Here is a 15,778-nt window from a genome sequence, read left to right on the forward strand (position 1 = left end):
GAAAGATGGAAGGAAATCGTGAGGGAGGCGTCGGGCAGCAATGGGCGCTGAGCTCATGGCTGTTGATGATGACGGGCTCTATGAATTAGCTGGTTAAAGCAGGTGCCTTGTAAAGAGGAGACCCTACGTTCCACTCCCAGTGCTGCCTGGGTGTTGGGCTTTGCTGCACTTGGCTTTGGCCACTATAAGGCCACTTGCCTTTATGATCCTTTTCTGTGACCCATAAGGGCTGTTCTGATGGTTTACATCAGGCAGGAGCAAACTTTCGACATCAGGACCCACTTTTTCTCCCTACAATCAGCTGAGACCCCCACCCTGGAAGGGATGAGCTGCGCTCCCTTGTTGAGCACAGGGGGACTGGCGGGGGAGGCGGAGGACACCGGCTGTGTGTGATTGCCTGGGTCAGTGTTTCCCAATTTTACTTGGCCACAGAAACCTTTTAAACTTGAAAGATTTTCACAGAATCCCAAATAACCCTTTAACCCCTCTCAGCCCCAAATCTGCCCCCCCATCCCCAGTCTTAGTCCCTCTCAGACCAAATCTGCCCCCCCAATCCCCAGGCTTAACCCCTCTCAGCCCCAAATCTGCCCCCCACATCCCCAGGCTTAACTCCTCTCAGACCAAATCTGCCCCCCACCCCCAGGCTTAACCCCTCTCAGCCCCAAATCTGCCGCCCCATCCCCAGGCTTAACCTCTCTCAGCCCAAATCTGCCCCCTCATCCCCAGGTTTAACCCCTCTCAGCACAAATCTGCCCCCCTCATCCCCAGGCTTAATCCCTCTCAGCTAATATCTACCCCCTCATCCCCAGGCTAAATCACTCTCAGCCCAAATCTGACACCCTCACCCCCAGGCTTAACCTCTCTAAGCCCCAAACCCTCCCAAATACCTCACCCAATCTGAGGCTTGAATGTACCTCTGCTCCTCCAACTCTAGTCCAGAGGGCCCGACGTAGGACAACGCAGAACCTGCCTGACTCCCCTTCCAGCAGTGGCAGAGGAGTCAGCAGTGGCAGCATCCAGACCTGCAAAAGATGCATTAAGCCCCGTGCAGCTCTGGAGCCACAGGTTGCTGACTCCGACCGGGGAACCCTGACTGTCACTTTGGGGAACACCGATTGGGGAACACTGGCCGTGTGAGAGGTGACAAATAAAGACACGTCAGTGACAAGACTGGAGCTGAACTGAGATCTTTGGGAAGTGGGTGGAAGACGTCTCTGGTGAGCCCCAAAGTAGCTGTACTGGGACTTGAAGCCTTTCATCGGAGCAGGTGTTTACTCCCTGGTGTGTGGGGGTTGCAACCTGGCACTTAGGGAACTGGCCTTGGGAGGGATAAAAGGTCTCAGTGTGCGGAAGTTGGTGTCATGCTGGAGAAGTGGTTCCATCTAAGGTTGGGCAGTTTGGACTCCCCAGAGACGGAGGAGAGGGAAACTGGGACAATGTAGAAAGGGAACTCCAAAGAGTGACCACATGTCCCTCTGGCAAACACCAGACACCAGTCTCTGGGGATAGGGGAGCTGCTCTCCTGTGTCAGGGCTTTTCCGTGATAGGGGGCTGCTGCCTCATGATGAGGCCCCAGAGATGGATGTACCACAGCGAGATGAAGGGGAGCAGAGAATGGGGGATCCACAGCCCCCTAGTGGGCGTGTGTGCTGAGAATAGGGGCTGTGAAACATCCCAGGAGGGGGGCCAGGGAATGCAGCAGCCACCCCATGGCAGGAGTCCCTGGAAGTGGAGCTGTCATGTTGGGTAAAGGTGCAGCTGTCCCATGGAGGACACTCCCCATAGCAGGAGCTGCCCCCTGAGTTGTGACATGCTGGTGAATGAGGCAGCTGCCCCATGGTGGGGGGTTCCTGGCAGCAGAGTGACTGGCGGAAATAACAGCCTAAACAGGTGACAACTGTGGCAGCACCAGTGAGGGAGTGGACAGAGCTGAGGTCTCTGGAGAGTAGATCCCTGCTGTGTGGAGGACCTGCCCTTCCATCTTCCCCAGCCCTCCCAACAGGCCATGCGCATTACAGTGACTCTGGTGGCATTTCAACCCACAGCCTTTGAATGACTGGCCTTAACTCCACACAGCCATGGCAGCTTAGCAGTCCAACTTGTTTTCCATTGCACCACAGAGCCCTGTGTGCTATACAGCACATCATCTCCTCTGGCACTCAGATGCCAGGGGCACCCAGCATATGGGGTCTCCTCCCTGACAGTCCTGGCTAAAGAGCCATCAACGCACCTCTCCTCAAGGGACTTAGCTCATTCTTTCATGCACCCAGCTGGGGTTGTGCCCTTCACAGCACAGTGACACACCTCTGAGACCCCAGCATTTAGGAAAACTATTCAAAAATGAGATTGATCCATGCACGGCATAAGATTTTCAAGAGACAGACAGACAGACAGATTATTTTTTATGTTCCTTTATTGTTCCAGAGTCTTAGGGTGGATGACTTCTTTGTTTTGGTCTTCACTGACAAGTCTGAGGAAGGATTGCCTAACACAGTGAATGCTAGAGGGAAAGGAGTAGGGTTAGAAGTTGAAATATAAAAAGAACAAATTAAAAATCACTTCAAAAAGGAGATGTCTGCAAGTCACCAGGGCCTGATGAAATGCATCCGAGAATACTCAAGGAGCTGATAGAGGAGGTATCTGACCTTTAGCTATCATCTTTGGAAAATCATGGGAGACAGGAGAGATTCCAGAAGACTGGGAAAGGGCAAATATAGTTCCCATCTATAAAAAGGGGAATAAGAATAACCCAGGAAACTACAGGCCAGTCAGCTTAAATTCTGTTCCAGGACATATAATGGAGCAGGAAATTAAAGAAATAATCTGCAAGCACTTGGAAGGTGGTAATGTGGTAGGAAACAGTCAGCATGGATTTGTAGAGAACAAATCACGTCAAACCAATCTGATAGCTTTCTTTGATAGGATAATGAGCTTTGTGGGTAGGGGAGAAGGGGTAGATGTGGTATACCTAGACTTTAGTCAAGCATTTGATACGGTCTCACATGATATTCTTATTAAAAAAATGGGCAAATACAACTTCGATGAGGCTTCTATAAGGTGGGTGCATAACTGGCTGGAGAATTGTACTCAGAGAGTAGTTCTTAATGGTTCTCAATCCTGCTGGAAAAGTATAACAAGTGGGGTTCCGCAGGGATCTGTTCTAGGACCGCTTCTGTTCAATATCTTCATCAATGGTTTAGATATTGGCATTGAAAATACACTTATTATGTTTGCAGATGATACCAAGCTGGGAGGGGTTGCAGCTGCTTTGGAGGACAGGGTCATAATTCAAAATGATCTAGATAAACTGGAGAAATGGTCTGAGGTAAACAGGATGAAGTTTAATAAGGACAAATGCAAAGTGCTCCACTTGGGAAGGAACAATCAGTGTCGCACACACAGAATGGGGGAGACTGTCTGGGAACGACTACAGCAGACAGGGATCTAGGGGTTCTAGTGGGCCACAAGCTAAATATGAGTCACCAGTGTGATGCTGTTGCAAACAAAAAAAAAACACACACATGATTCTGGGATGTGTGAACAGGTGTGTTGTGAACAAGGCAGGAGGAGTCATTCTGTTCCTCTGCTCTGCGCCGGTTCGGCCTCAGCTGGAGTATTGTGTCCAGTTCTGGGCACCGCAGTTCAAGAAACGTATGGAGAAATAGGAAAGGGTCAAGAAAAGAGCAACAAGAATGACCAAAGGTCTAGAGAACATGAGCTATGAAGAAAGGCTGAAAGAATTGGGCTTGTTTAGTTTGGAAAAAAGAAGATTAAGGGGAGACATGATAGCGGTTTTCAGGTATCTAAAAGGATGTTATAAGGAGGAGGGAGAAAACTTGTACTTGTTAACCTCTGAGGATAGAACAAGAAGCAATGGGCTAAAACTGCAGCGAGGGAGGTCTTGGCTGGACATTAGGAAAAAGTTCCTAACTGTCAGGGTGGTCAAACACTGAAATAAATTGCCAAGGGAGGTTGCATAATCCCCATCTCTGGAGATATTTAAGAACAGGTTGGATAGATGTATATCAGGGATGGTCTAGACAGTACTTGGTCCTGCCACGAGGGCAGGGGCCTGGACTCAATGACCTCTCAAGGTCCCTTCCTGTCCTAGCACTCTATGATTCTGTGATCAATAGATGCCAGTAAATATCCATTTCACTCCAGAAACTGAAATTCCAGTTTGGAATTACTGAAGGGCACAGACAGGGCCCAGAGGAATGAGGCGACGGGAGCCCTTGGCAGAGTTGGATGTCAGGCTGTGGAGTTCTGAGGGTTCCAGATCTGCTCTAGACAGTTTTGGTTTTAACGGTTACAAAGTTTGGAGTTTGGAGTGGGTGTCTGCTGCCGTTCAGTAAATACTGTCTGAGCACCGTATTGTTTCACCTCCTACCATGCAGAGCTTCCCACGGCTCTGCCCATTGAAATGGATAAAACCTTCGCAGCTGGGAGTGTGTCAGGAGATAAATGTAAAATACTATAAATATTAATTCTGTCAGAACTATGGATTAAATTCACTGAATTCTGCCTAGGGCTGAATATCACCCCTTAGACACACCCAGTTCTGGCAGCTTATCAGAAGTGGGGGATTCTGGTGTCCACGTACAGCCCCAGTGACCTGCCACAGCAGCACAAGTGGCAGATTGCAGGCTGGGCGCCCAAGTGTGATCGGCTTTTCCCCAAAGCCCCCAGGGCTGCAATGACACCAGCTGGCTCTGCCCACTTCGGTCAAGAGCCGAGTCAGTTCCGGGAGGGGGAATGCCCAGTATTTGCTGCAGGCCGGGCCTAGTCTGAACTGAGGAAGTTGAAACTAGCCCTGTTCCCCAGCCCAGAGGGAGCCAGGGATGCAGGGAGCCCTGTGAAAAGTCTCCAGGAGGAAGCGACGTGTCCCGTCTGTCTGGAGCATTTCAAGGACCCCGTGATTACAGAGTGTGGGCACAACTTCTGCCCAGCCTGCCTCAGCCAGTGCTGGGGGGGGGCCCGATCCAGCCCCCTCCTGCCCTCAGTGCAGAGAGACTGTGTGGCAGAGACACCTCCGGCCCAACAGGCAGCTGCAAATGTAGTGGAACTGCTCAGAGGGCTGAGTTTGCTGGCAGTGAAGGGAGCCGGAGGGGACGGGGTGTGTGGGGAGCACCAGGAGGCTCTGAAACTGTTCTGTGTAAAGGATCAAAGCCCCATCTGTGTGGTCTGTGACGGACCCTGGGCTCACCGCGCTCACACGGTGCTGCCCACAGAGGAGGCTGCCCAGGAGCACAAGGGCGGGAAATTCAGTCTTACATTTAAATTGAATCACTGGCTAATTTGATTGGCACTTTCCTGACACACTCGTCATTCAGCCCGTGAAGCCTTCCTGGCGCAGGAGAGGCTGTAAGGAAATAACGGATCTCTCAGTGCGGGAACAGAGGCAAACTCTCCAGTGTCAAAGGAGAGCTGGTGTGGGGCACTTCCTGTGAGGTACTAAACCCTTCTGCAGGGCAGCCCCCGCTGGGGAACTGGGGCCACTTGGGACCGAGGGGAAGGGGTTAACGGACAGTGAGGCTAAATCCTAAGGGCGGTTTACGCCAGAGAGCTGTCTTTGGGCTGGAGGAGAGGGAATTGGGAACTGAAGTTGCTATCAGTGACTTATATCATAGAATTTCCTGATATTACCTGTGTTTCCATCTCAGTAGTTGTGAGAGACCCTGAGGAGACCTGGACTTTTTGCAACACACTTATACACACTTATACACACGTACACTTATACACCCTTGACTCCATCTGCTGGGCAGCAGACTGTGAGGTAAATTGGGGTAGTGACTGAAACCTCTGGTACATGGTGAGAAGGCTTCCACCCTCCCCCAGTGTCAGGGGTTCACATCACATCCCCTCCTAGGCAGTTTCTTTCTTGCCTTGATATTGATTTTCTCAGCCAATACAGCAGGTCTCTCCCAGCTTGCACTGATGTTTTGGCCTTTGGTAGCACACGGCTGTTCTTGTTCTCCGATTTGGTGGAAGCAAAGACAGTACAAATGGATAATTCCATCCTCTTTGGAGTGTGGCAGAGGATTTTCTTCTCTTCATTTCTATCCTCACCTGCCCAAGGACGAGAGAAGAAAACTTTTCCCCAGCTGACTGTCCCCCTTCAGTGCTCTGCAGCTTCAGGGCTTTCTGCATTCGCTCCAGCTGTGCACTGGGCATGTACATGAGCTATGATTATCCAGGGGACGGTGAGAAATGTGGAGCTCGGTGCTCATCCGACTCACTTACACAAGGACAAGAGATGGAGAGTTCAAAAGTGTGATGGGAAAAGTGTCATTGAGAAGGGGAAGGTGATGGTTTGTGTTAAATAAACCTGGGGCTGCCGGAGGGGAGGTGGCAGCCTGGCTGGGGTGTCTGTGGCTGTCTGCAGGGCAGGCATGACGGTGACCCCCTGAACAGTATGGAACATACGTGCTATTGGGAGAAAGCTTTTGCACATGCTGGGGACAGGAGCGGAGCAGTCACTGAAGCAGGCAGCTTGTGCGCCATTACCTGTGCAGGGGCTCAGAGCTGGGGAGAGCAGTAAAGGTGGAACAAGCCTGCACTGCTGTGAGGAAGGGACACTGAGGCAGTCCTACTGAGGAGTTTAACTCAGATTGCAAGAGGCAGAGTCCTGAGCTCTGTGCTTTACACCAGAGGACCGGCTGCTTGTGTATAACTGACTCTTCTCTCCCCCAGCTTACACGCTGCACTCTGCCTTTAGGGCTTGTTTGCATCTGCTCCCTCTCCTGGGCCTGGCAGGGCTGTGACTGTGCTGCTGGACCTCCTGTGCACTGGGGATGGAGCCTGGGAACACCACGTCTGCCTCTCCTAAGTGCTGTGGGTGCAACCAATGGCAAGAAGAGAATCCATTGAGGGTCTTGCATTTTGCTTTCCTGGTTTGTTGAAGGGGTCCCTGGGCGGTGGCAGGAAACATTGAGCAGATATGAACATTGTTGGTTGGAAGGTTTGTCTCTGTTTCTCCTCCTTGTGAAAAAGGCAAATTGGAGAAGCTGTTGCACCACTGCTACTGATGAAGTTTTTAGAAGTTCTTCGTGCCCTTTGCTTGCCCGTTCTTCGAAGGGAAACTTGCTGATGCACTGGCTCCTGTGAACACTTCATAAAAGCACCAAAACACCAGTGTGTATTTTCTGCAGTGTCGTGGTTAGCACATTGGTTGAACTTGTAAATAATTGCTTGTTCTAAGCCAGGTAGAAACAGTCCTGCTTCCTCTTCTGTGGGGCCAGCTCATTTCTGGAAGATTCCTTAAGAGCTCTGCCTTCTTCCTCATTGGTTATTTTTTTCCTTTCATGAAACTTTAATATCTAAGGATGGGGGAGAATATGAGCCAATAAGAGCTCCCATCACTTGGGTGCTTGGTTGCCACCTATTTAGCAAAGATGATGATAGAAGAATTCCAACCCTCAGGGTGGGAAACTGGCATTTTCTCCTTCATCCATTTCTTTTCAGCTAAAGTCAAAGCACGTCCCAGCATTAGGTCAGGGTGACTGTGTATAAAAACCTGCTGTGCTGAAGAATGGCTGTTTGGTGTTGAAAGAGTTGTGCTACAGTTGCGTATGGAAACTGTCTGCCTGACTCATAAAATATTAAAGAAAATTAGTGGCTCAAGAGCATTCTTTCCAGCAGTGTCGGGATGGCTGCGTGGTCTAAGGTGCCAGATGTAAAATACTGTCTTTCCTTTCCCTGGATGTTCTGGCCTCCAGAAGGAAAGGTGGGTTCAGATCCATTTCCTGAGGCGAGTGGCTTTCTCCACATGCTGAACTGTCCTTGATTCAATGCCTCACCGAACAGCGCACCAGTGGTTGCTTTGGATTTCTGTTAGATCAGGGGCAAGAGTGAGGCAGAATTCAGATATGAACCTCTCGGGAGAGTGAAGGTGAACCTCCCACTCTGGCAGTGTGACCACACAGTCAAGGGGCCAACACCCACCATCTGCACCAGGCTTCTCTTCTCTGCTCTGAGAACTGCATGAATACCAGCTCTGTAATGCAGCACAGGAGCTGTGTCACCAGCCCCACCTGGTAGCTGAGCCTTGGGTTAGTTGGCTGGTCTCAGCCTGTGGCCAGAATGATGCCACGGGAAGGGGAGGGAGACACACACCTGTCTGTGGTGCCTGCAACGCCCTGGGGGTGTGGAAGGGAAGGGAGAAAAGAAAACAGGCTGAGTCCCTCTCTGCTCACACAGGGGATGGGAACTGCTGTGGAGATTTCAATAGCATCAAGGGGCTCAGAAAGAGCCAAAGGCATTAACTTGAGCCCATCAAACTCCCTTTTACACTTCCCTGTTTCCATCCCTCCCCTATTGCTCTGCCTCTGGCTTTTAAAGCTGCTCACCCAGCTCAGGCCTTCCCCCTCCTTAGCCACACAGGGGCAGGCTGAGCCTCAGGCTGATCAAAGGCAACCAAGGGAACAAGGGATCAAACCCTCCCAGACACACAATCCCACCTGACACCATCACAGAAATCACCTGCAATCAGCATCAAACGGCAAACACCCAGCGAACTCACTTCACTGCCACCAAACCACAGTGCACTCACTGGCACCTCTCCAGCAGCGCCTTCTGCTGCTCCCCCTCTTACGCTCCCCTGTCTCAGGCCCCTGGCCAAGACTCTATGTTAAGTCACCAAAATTGTTCTGTCCCAAATCAGGCCTAGTTGGCAGACAAACGACTGGGGGGTCCCAGCCACAGTTCCCTTTTTGCTGCCTTACAAAAAGAGACTTGGGGAGAAAAATCACCTACTTGAGCAAGTTCCATCTTTGTGCTGCAGCCGCCGTCGGTGTTCCCTGTAAGCGGTGGGCTCGTGTGAGTGCTCAGCAGAGTTTCCAATGCTCCCCAGCCCGTTAGCAGAGCATCCCCAGCTCGGTTTCTTGTTTCTACTGATGGTGCACATTTGCTCAGACACGAGTGTGCATAAAATGCATTCCACACCTGCATGGAAAAGGTCAGAGGGAACATTGACCCCCAACTCCTGGGACCCGACACCATTTTCATCCCAGCCCTGAAAAATGTCCTCATCAGATTGGGTTGGGCCAGAAAGAGCCGGATCATCGCTTAGTAAATAATATTTCCAGCCCAAGGCAAAGGGCACAGACCAGGCTTTCACCATTTGGGGCCGGAAGACCATGAGCATCAGGATGCCTGAGCTGGGTCCACAAGAGCCTAAAAGATGAGTTGCCTTGATTTTAGCCAAATACGACCACCACCACCAGCTTCGGCTGAATTGGAAACACCACCTGGGAAGTGAGACAAAGACCTTGTCTATATTACACCATTAGGTTAACGTCAGCTGCCCTGCACTGACCTAGCTGTGGAAGTGACAACGATTCCTCAGCTCTCATCCCCTATTAGCCCTCGTCTACTTAAGATACCTTGATGACATCTTTATGATTTGGACTCATGGTATAGAGATTCTAGAAGAATTCCACAGAGAATTTACAATCTCCACCCCACCATCAACTTATGCCTCGATTACTCCACGCAAGAGATACATTTCCTGGACACTGCAGTACTAATCAAGGCTGGTCTGATCAGTACCACACTGTACCGGAAACCCACTGATCGCTATACTTACCTAAACGCTTCTAGCTTCCATCCTGCACACATAACGAGATCCATTGTTTCCAGTCAAGCCCTTAGATATAATCGCATTTGCTCTGATCCAACTGACAGAGACCAAAAACTACAAGATCTCTACAAAATATTCATAAACTTGAATTTCCCACCAGGAGAAATAAAAAAAAAAACTTGACAGGACCAGACGAATACCCAGAGACCAGCAACTCCAAGACAGGCCCAAAAAAGCCAAGAACAGAACACCACTGGTCATCACCTACAGCCCCCAACTCAAACCACTGCAATGCATTGTCAAAGACTTATAACCTCTCCTTAATCGGGATGCCACACTCCAGAAGGCCCTTGGTGACAGGCCTGTTCTCTTCTCCAGACAACTTCCCAACCTTACGAGCATTCTGACCAATATCTACAGTCTATCCCGCAGGAACACCAGTTCTGGGACTTTTCCTTGCAACAAAGCCCACTGCCAGCTTTACCCACATATCTATTCTGGAGATACCATCACTGGACCTAACCAGATTATTCACAGAATCACAGGCACATTCTCATGTTCCTCTGCTAACATCATTTATGCCATCATGTGCCAACAATGCCCGGGTGCTTTGTATATTGGACAGACTTCAAACTCTCCGTGACAAAGAGTTAATGGGCACAAAACAGACATCAAAACACTCCTGATCCACAAAACAGTTAGTCTACATTTTAATGGAGTGGGCCATTCTGTTAATGAGTGAAGAGATTGCGTCTTATTGAAAAAGAATTTTCAGTCTGCTTTGGAAAGAGAAACTGCTGAACTCTCTTTCATATTCTAATTCCACACAGTAACACTTGGTTTCAACCAGGATGCGAATTTTCTGGGACATTATAGGGGCTCTTTTGCATACTTGGTTTAATCTAATTCTTGACCCTCATCCCGCCCTGCCACTCTGCTCTCTTATTTGCTCACATTGATAGTTTTTTTCTGATTTGTCAACCTTGCTTACTGTTTTTGGTTCTCTGTGTCTAAAATATTGAGTCTGTTCTGGGCTGGCTCTGGTCTGAAGAAGTGGGTCTGTCCCACCAAAGCTCACCTCATAAATTATTTTGTTAGTCTTTAAAATGCTACTTACTGCTTTTTTGTTTTCATTTCAATTGGTGCCTGTTGATTTCAGTGCCTCTCTACTTTCCTTTTACATCACCTGCACAGCTGGCCAGAAGGAACTAACCTGTCAGAGTCCTCTGTGCCTGATACCTGTCACATGAGAGCCTGTAAGAAAAGTGGCAGATTGGGGAAGTAAAAGGGAGAGGGTTTGATTGACTCCAAAGGGCGCTGTATGCTAATCAGGAGGGGTGTGTCTGCAAACAGCCACATGCAACCACCTGTGATACACTGCGTCCCAAAGCAGGTGAATTGGGCTTCAGTGAAAGGGGTGGTTGGTTTTAGACTTTTGTCCCTTAGTTGGAGGAGGGTGGAAGCGGCTGTTTGAAAACGTTCCGCATGGGCAGGAAGCTTGTGCCTGTTCTGCTGGGTGTGCAGCTGAGGAGTATGTGTTTAAGACTGTACTTTTAGGGATCATTTCTGTAGTGTGTAGTTAGAGAAGTGCATGTGGGTGTTCATGGTCTTGCCAACCATGATGATGAATTGAAGTGTTCTCTTCGGAGCATGAGGTAAGCAGGTAGTGCCGCTGTTTGTTCTTGATGATTGTTCTTGTTTTCTTTTGGAAGCAAGAAGAAGAGAACCTAGTCTGAGTGGTTGGTTTTTATTGTAAAGTTTAAAAGAACTTTTTAAAGTGGGGAGAATTGCGTTAGCTGCTTTTGCATGAAATGTTCAGGAGCAGAGAGAGTGAAAATGGTGTTTAAAAGTTTCTGTTTCTTAAGCTGCGTCTACACGTGCACGCTACTTCGAAGTAGCAGCACCAACTTCGAAATAGCACCCGTCGCGTCTACACGCTTCGGGCGCTATTTCGAAGTTAACTTCGACGTTAGGCGGCGAGACGTCGAAGTCGCTAACCTCATGAGGGGATAGGAATAGCGCCCTACTTCGACGTTCAACGTCGAAGTAGGGACCGTGTAGACGATCCGCGTCCCGCAACGTCGAAATTGCTGGGTCCTCCATGACGGCCATCCGCTGGGGGGTTGAGAGATGCTCTCTCTCCAGCCCCTGCGGGGCTCTATGGTCACCGTGGGCAGCAACCCTTAGCCCAGGGCTTCTGGCTGCTTCTGCGGCAGCTGGGGATCTATGCTGCAGGCACAGGGTCTGCAACCAGTTGTCAGCTCTGTGTATCTTGTGTTGTTTAGTGCAACTGTGTCTGGGAGGGGCCCTTTAAGAGAGAGGCTTGCTGTTGAGTCCGCCCTGTGACCCTGTCTGCAGCTGTGCCTGGCATCCCTATTTCGATGTGTGCTACTTTGACGTGTAGACGTTCCCTCGCTGCGCCTATTTCGATGTTGGGCTGAGCAACGTCGAAGTTGAACATTGACGTTGCTGGCCCTGGAGGACGTATAGACGTTATTCATCGAAATAGACTATCAATTGGGGGTGGGCAGGGCCACCATTGCGGCTGTTCTGCTGGAGGTAGGGCATGCTTGGGGCACCTCCCCACCATGGGGAGGAGGGCTACCAGGCAAGGGGGACCCTCAGAGACAGGGGAGAGGGACAGCGTGGGGTGGCTGGGGCCAGGTGGGGGGAGGGGAAGGGGATGCATGGAGCACCCCACCACGCATACATGGACATGTTCTCCCCACACACCATTCAGGTCTTCTGGGCAATCAAAAACAACCTACTTTACTGGGTTGTCTGTGTCTGGGATCTGCAAGTCACCCTAATGGGGGCTGAGAAGCTGGACTTCCCCAAGTGCTTCAGAGCTCTGGATGGGACCCACATTGCTATCCAGGCCCCAGAATGCAGCACAGGCATCTTCATCAATTGCAAGGGGTACCATGTTGGGGTGCTCCAGACCTGCGTGGACACAAAGGGGCAATTTATGGCATTCTGTGTGGGTTTGTCTGGGTGAGCCCACAATGCCCGTATCTTCCAACTCATGGCTCTGCTGCAGCATGCAGGAGAAGACATCCATCCCAACCTGGGAGCTACCAAATGGGGACACCACTAGCCCCCCGATATAATGCCCAATGCCATTTACCCCTTGCATGAGTGGCTGATGTGGCCCTACAGGGGACACACTGAGCCCAGCCAGGACATTTTTATTTAGTTCCTAAACTGGGCTTCCAATATTAGGTGGCTGAAAGGCACTTTCAGGGCCCCCTCAGGATACTGGAGGTCATCCCGCGCAATGTACCAGATTTGGTGGGTACATGCTGCTCCCTCCACAACACCGTGGAGGTAAAGCAAGAGCCGTTCATGCAGGGGTGGGTTTTGGGTCTGGCCACAGCTCCAAGCAGCTGGCTGCTTTCCCATGCTGTCAGGCACAGAGGGTCAGGGTGCAGGTCAGGAAGTTCCTCTGGGAGGCCTTTGTGCGGGGGCCTATGTGACCCCCCAACATCCAGCCACCACCACAACTCCCTTCCCACGCACCCAACTCTCACTATCAACACCCCCCCACAACACTCCCATACCCTCCCCGCCTCCCAATAGACACCAGGGACAGGGAGTGTTGCTAAGGAAAGTATTTCATGAAACTCTGGCAATGGATTCCAAACTGCATAAACAGAAGTGTAAACGATTAACAAGAGGGATGGGGGACTATAGACAATTGGGGTCCTGGGGTGGGCAGTGGGGGCAATGGAACTTAGAGGAGGTCTTGGAGAGGGGGTGGGGTAACAGAACTCAGAAAGGGCTCTGGGGAGCGGGTGGGAGGCCACAGTCCATATTCTCAGAAGGGTGGGATGAAGCTGGGACCATCAGGAGGTAGGGACAAGGAAGGGGTCCAGTGGGCTCAGGCTTGGGCTCACTGGGGGCTACAGGAAGGGAGGGAGGGGATGGGGGAAGGTTGGGGGGAGCAGGGCAGCAATGTCAGTGACTGTGGGTGGGGAGGTGGGGGGAACTGTGGGGCACTCTGAGGGACATGTGGAGGGAGGAGCTGCAGGGGCTGTGGGAGGGACTGGTGATGGGGTGGGAGGCTGAGCCAGGCACGTGGTCACAGCCTGTGTGAGGGTGTCCAGGCTGCCTGCCACCCACCCCCAGGCCTCCTGCTCCATCACCAGCCTCTCCTGCATGACAGCAGTCATGTCCTGCAGGGTGGTGTGAGCAGTGACAGCAGCAGCTTCCTCCTCCCCACAGTGGCACCAGCACATGCCCCAGCACTGGCCCCATGTGGGCGCTCTTAGGGGTGCAGTTCCAGCCCCCTCGCCCTCTGGTGTGGGCCTTTCTGGCTTGTGTACAGGCCTTGTCTGGCCCCTGGATGGTGCAGCTCTGGAGACAGAAGGGGACCCAGGGAAAGGCCATCAGTACCATGACCTGGCCCTGGGGGCTGTGTGCCCCACTCCACCTTGTCCCCCCATCTGGCCCGGGGTCCCTGAGGGATCTGTGTGGCTGGGGGGTCCCTGCGAGGGTGGGACATATGCAGTGTAGCTCAGCCTCCCTCCCTGGGCATGCAGCCTGTGGTGCTGTCCTCAGGGGCAGGTGCAGAGTGTTGCATGAGGCCCCCATTGAGGCTCAGGGAGCACAGCCATGTGGGGTGCATCCAGACTGGAGCTGGTGGCTGTGTGAGTGGGCCACTGCTGGCCTCCCCTCCCCTTGTGCCAGGCGTCCAACATGCATGAAACCGACCTTGGTGTCCCTAGAGGAATTCAGGGGAGGCCCAGGTGGAGGGGGCCCAGATGGAGACCTCTCAGGACACAGAGATGATGAGGTCCCCATTGCTGGAACCCCTGTCATGGCTCTGGGCTTCTGTTCCCTGCCTGTTGGGTGGGAGCTGCTGCCTGATACTGGTCCTGACACCTCCTGCAGCCCCCTGGCAAGCGCCATCTGACCTGGTGGTTTGTAGGACATGGAGGGTCAGTGCTGCCTCCTTGGGTCCCAGGAGGCCGTTGAGCTCCTGGAAGTGGGGCAAGTAGCGGCCACTGCCCCTCGAGTGGCTGACGTCATCCTGGGCCTGGCAGTTGGCCTGCCACAGTTCCTTCACTTTTCTCCCCAGTAGTTCAGCTGCTCAGGTGGGGTGACCCTCGGAGCTCAGGCCAGAGAACAGGTGGCTGAAGGCTGCAGCATCCTGGCACCAGCCAGTCATGTGGAGCAGCAGCTCCTCATTCCCCAGTGTCAGAAGTCCTTAAACTCCGTCTCACTCCAGGAGGGGCCCTTGTCTGCGTCCCCTGGCTGAGCTCCTGACACACCTCAGATGGGTTGAAGGGGGCTCTGGGGGATACAGGGCTGTGGTCACTGGCCATGGATTGCCCCATGGAACTTTCACTGGGGCAGAATGATCCCCCTCCCCCACCATCTGCTGCCCGAGGGCCACAGGTCCCTCGAATGTTCCCTGGGGACATAGAATACATTTTGTTCTGTGCACCAAGGCCTGTGCAGATGTGCACCTCCAAGAGAAACACCGGCTGCTGCCTGTGGGGCTCTGCTAATTAGCCGGGCAGCACCTGCATCTCTCCTGAGCAGCCGCCCAAGCACACAGCTTCCAGGGACACTGCCGGGGCCGGGGCTGAGGAAAGGGGAGGGCAGCAAACCCCCCCAGCTGTCTGTCAGTGTTCCTGACCAGCCTCGGCCCACCGAGCATTCACCAGGGCCTCTGGCGTGCGGGGCAGAGACAAGCTCACAGCTGTGATGGCCGAGTGGTTAAGGCGTTGGACTAGAAATCCAATAGGGTTTCCCTGCGCAGGTTCAAATCCTGCTCACAGCGAGGGCTGTGTTTTAGCCACATCCTGGAACCAGGACAATAATGCAGTACAGGCCCTGAGACACTGCGCAGGGGCTGTCTGTGACCAGTGTGTGGAAGAGGCCAGGGGAGTCTGTGCGTGGGGGAAATGCTGACCCTGGGGCATGGTCACTGCTCTGGCTGCTGCTGGTCCCAGCCTGTCTCCTACGTCAGCCTGACAGTGTGACACTCACCTGTTTAATGCCCTGGCAAGGACTGGGCAGCCCTGGTTCATCTGCAGCCAGAGATAGGGCAGCTGCCTCTAAGGGAAGGGCCTGTTCCCAAGGCTGGCTCAGGGGCTCTGGTCTCTCCCAGCTCCTGAGCTGTGCAGTACACAGCTGGGAAAGGGACAGACACTTGCCCAAGGGGAATGAAAGTCACAATCTCCTGTCTGC

At 52.3% G+C, this 15,778-nt stretch overlaps 1 non-coding gene and 1 pseudogene across 1 annotated transcript; both read left to right on the forward strand.

Annotated features, from left to right (window-relative positions):
* The first annotated feature begins 11,121 nt into the window (after positions 1-11,121).
* Positions 11,122-11,321, forward strand: LOC142016226 (small nucleolar RNA U3; annotated as a pseudogene).
* Positions 11,322-15,286: 3,965 nt separating this feature from the next.
* TRNAS-AGA (transfer RNA serine (anticodon AGA)) lies at positions 15,287-15,368 on the forward strand. The gene has a single exon. It is a non-coding gene; the product is annotated as a tRNA-Ser (tRNA).
* Positions 15,369-15,778: the final 410 nt, after the last annotated feature.

This window comes from Carettochelys insculpta, chromosome 7, assembly GCF_033958435.1.
Source record: "Carettochelys insculpta isolate YL-2023 chromosome 7, ASM3395843v1, whole genome shotgun sequence".
In the NCBI taxonomy this organism is placed as follows: Eukaryota; Metazoa; Chordata; order Testudines; family Carettochelyidae; genus Carettochelys; species Carettochelys insculpta.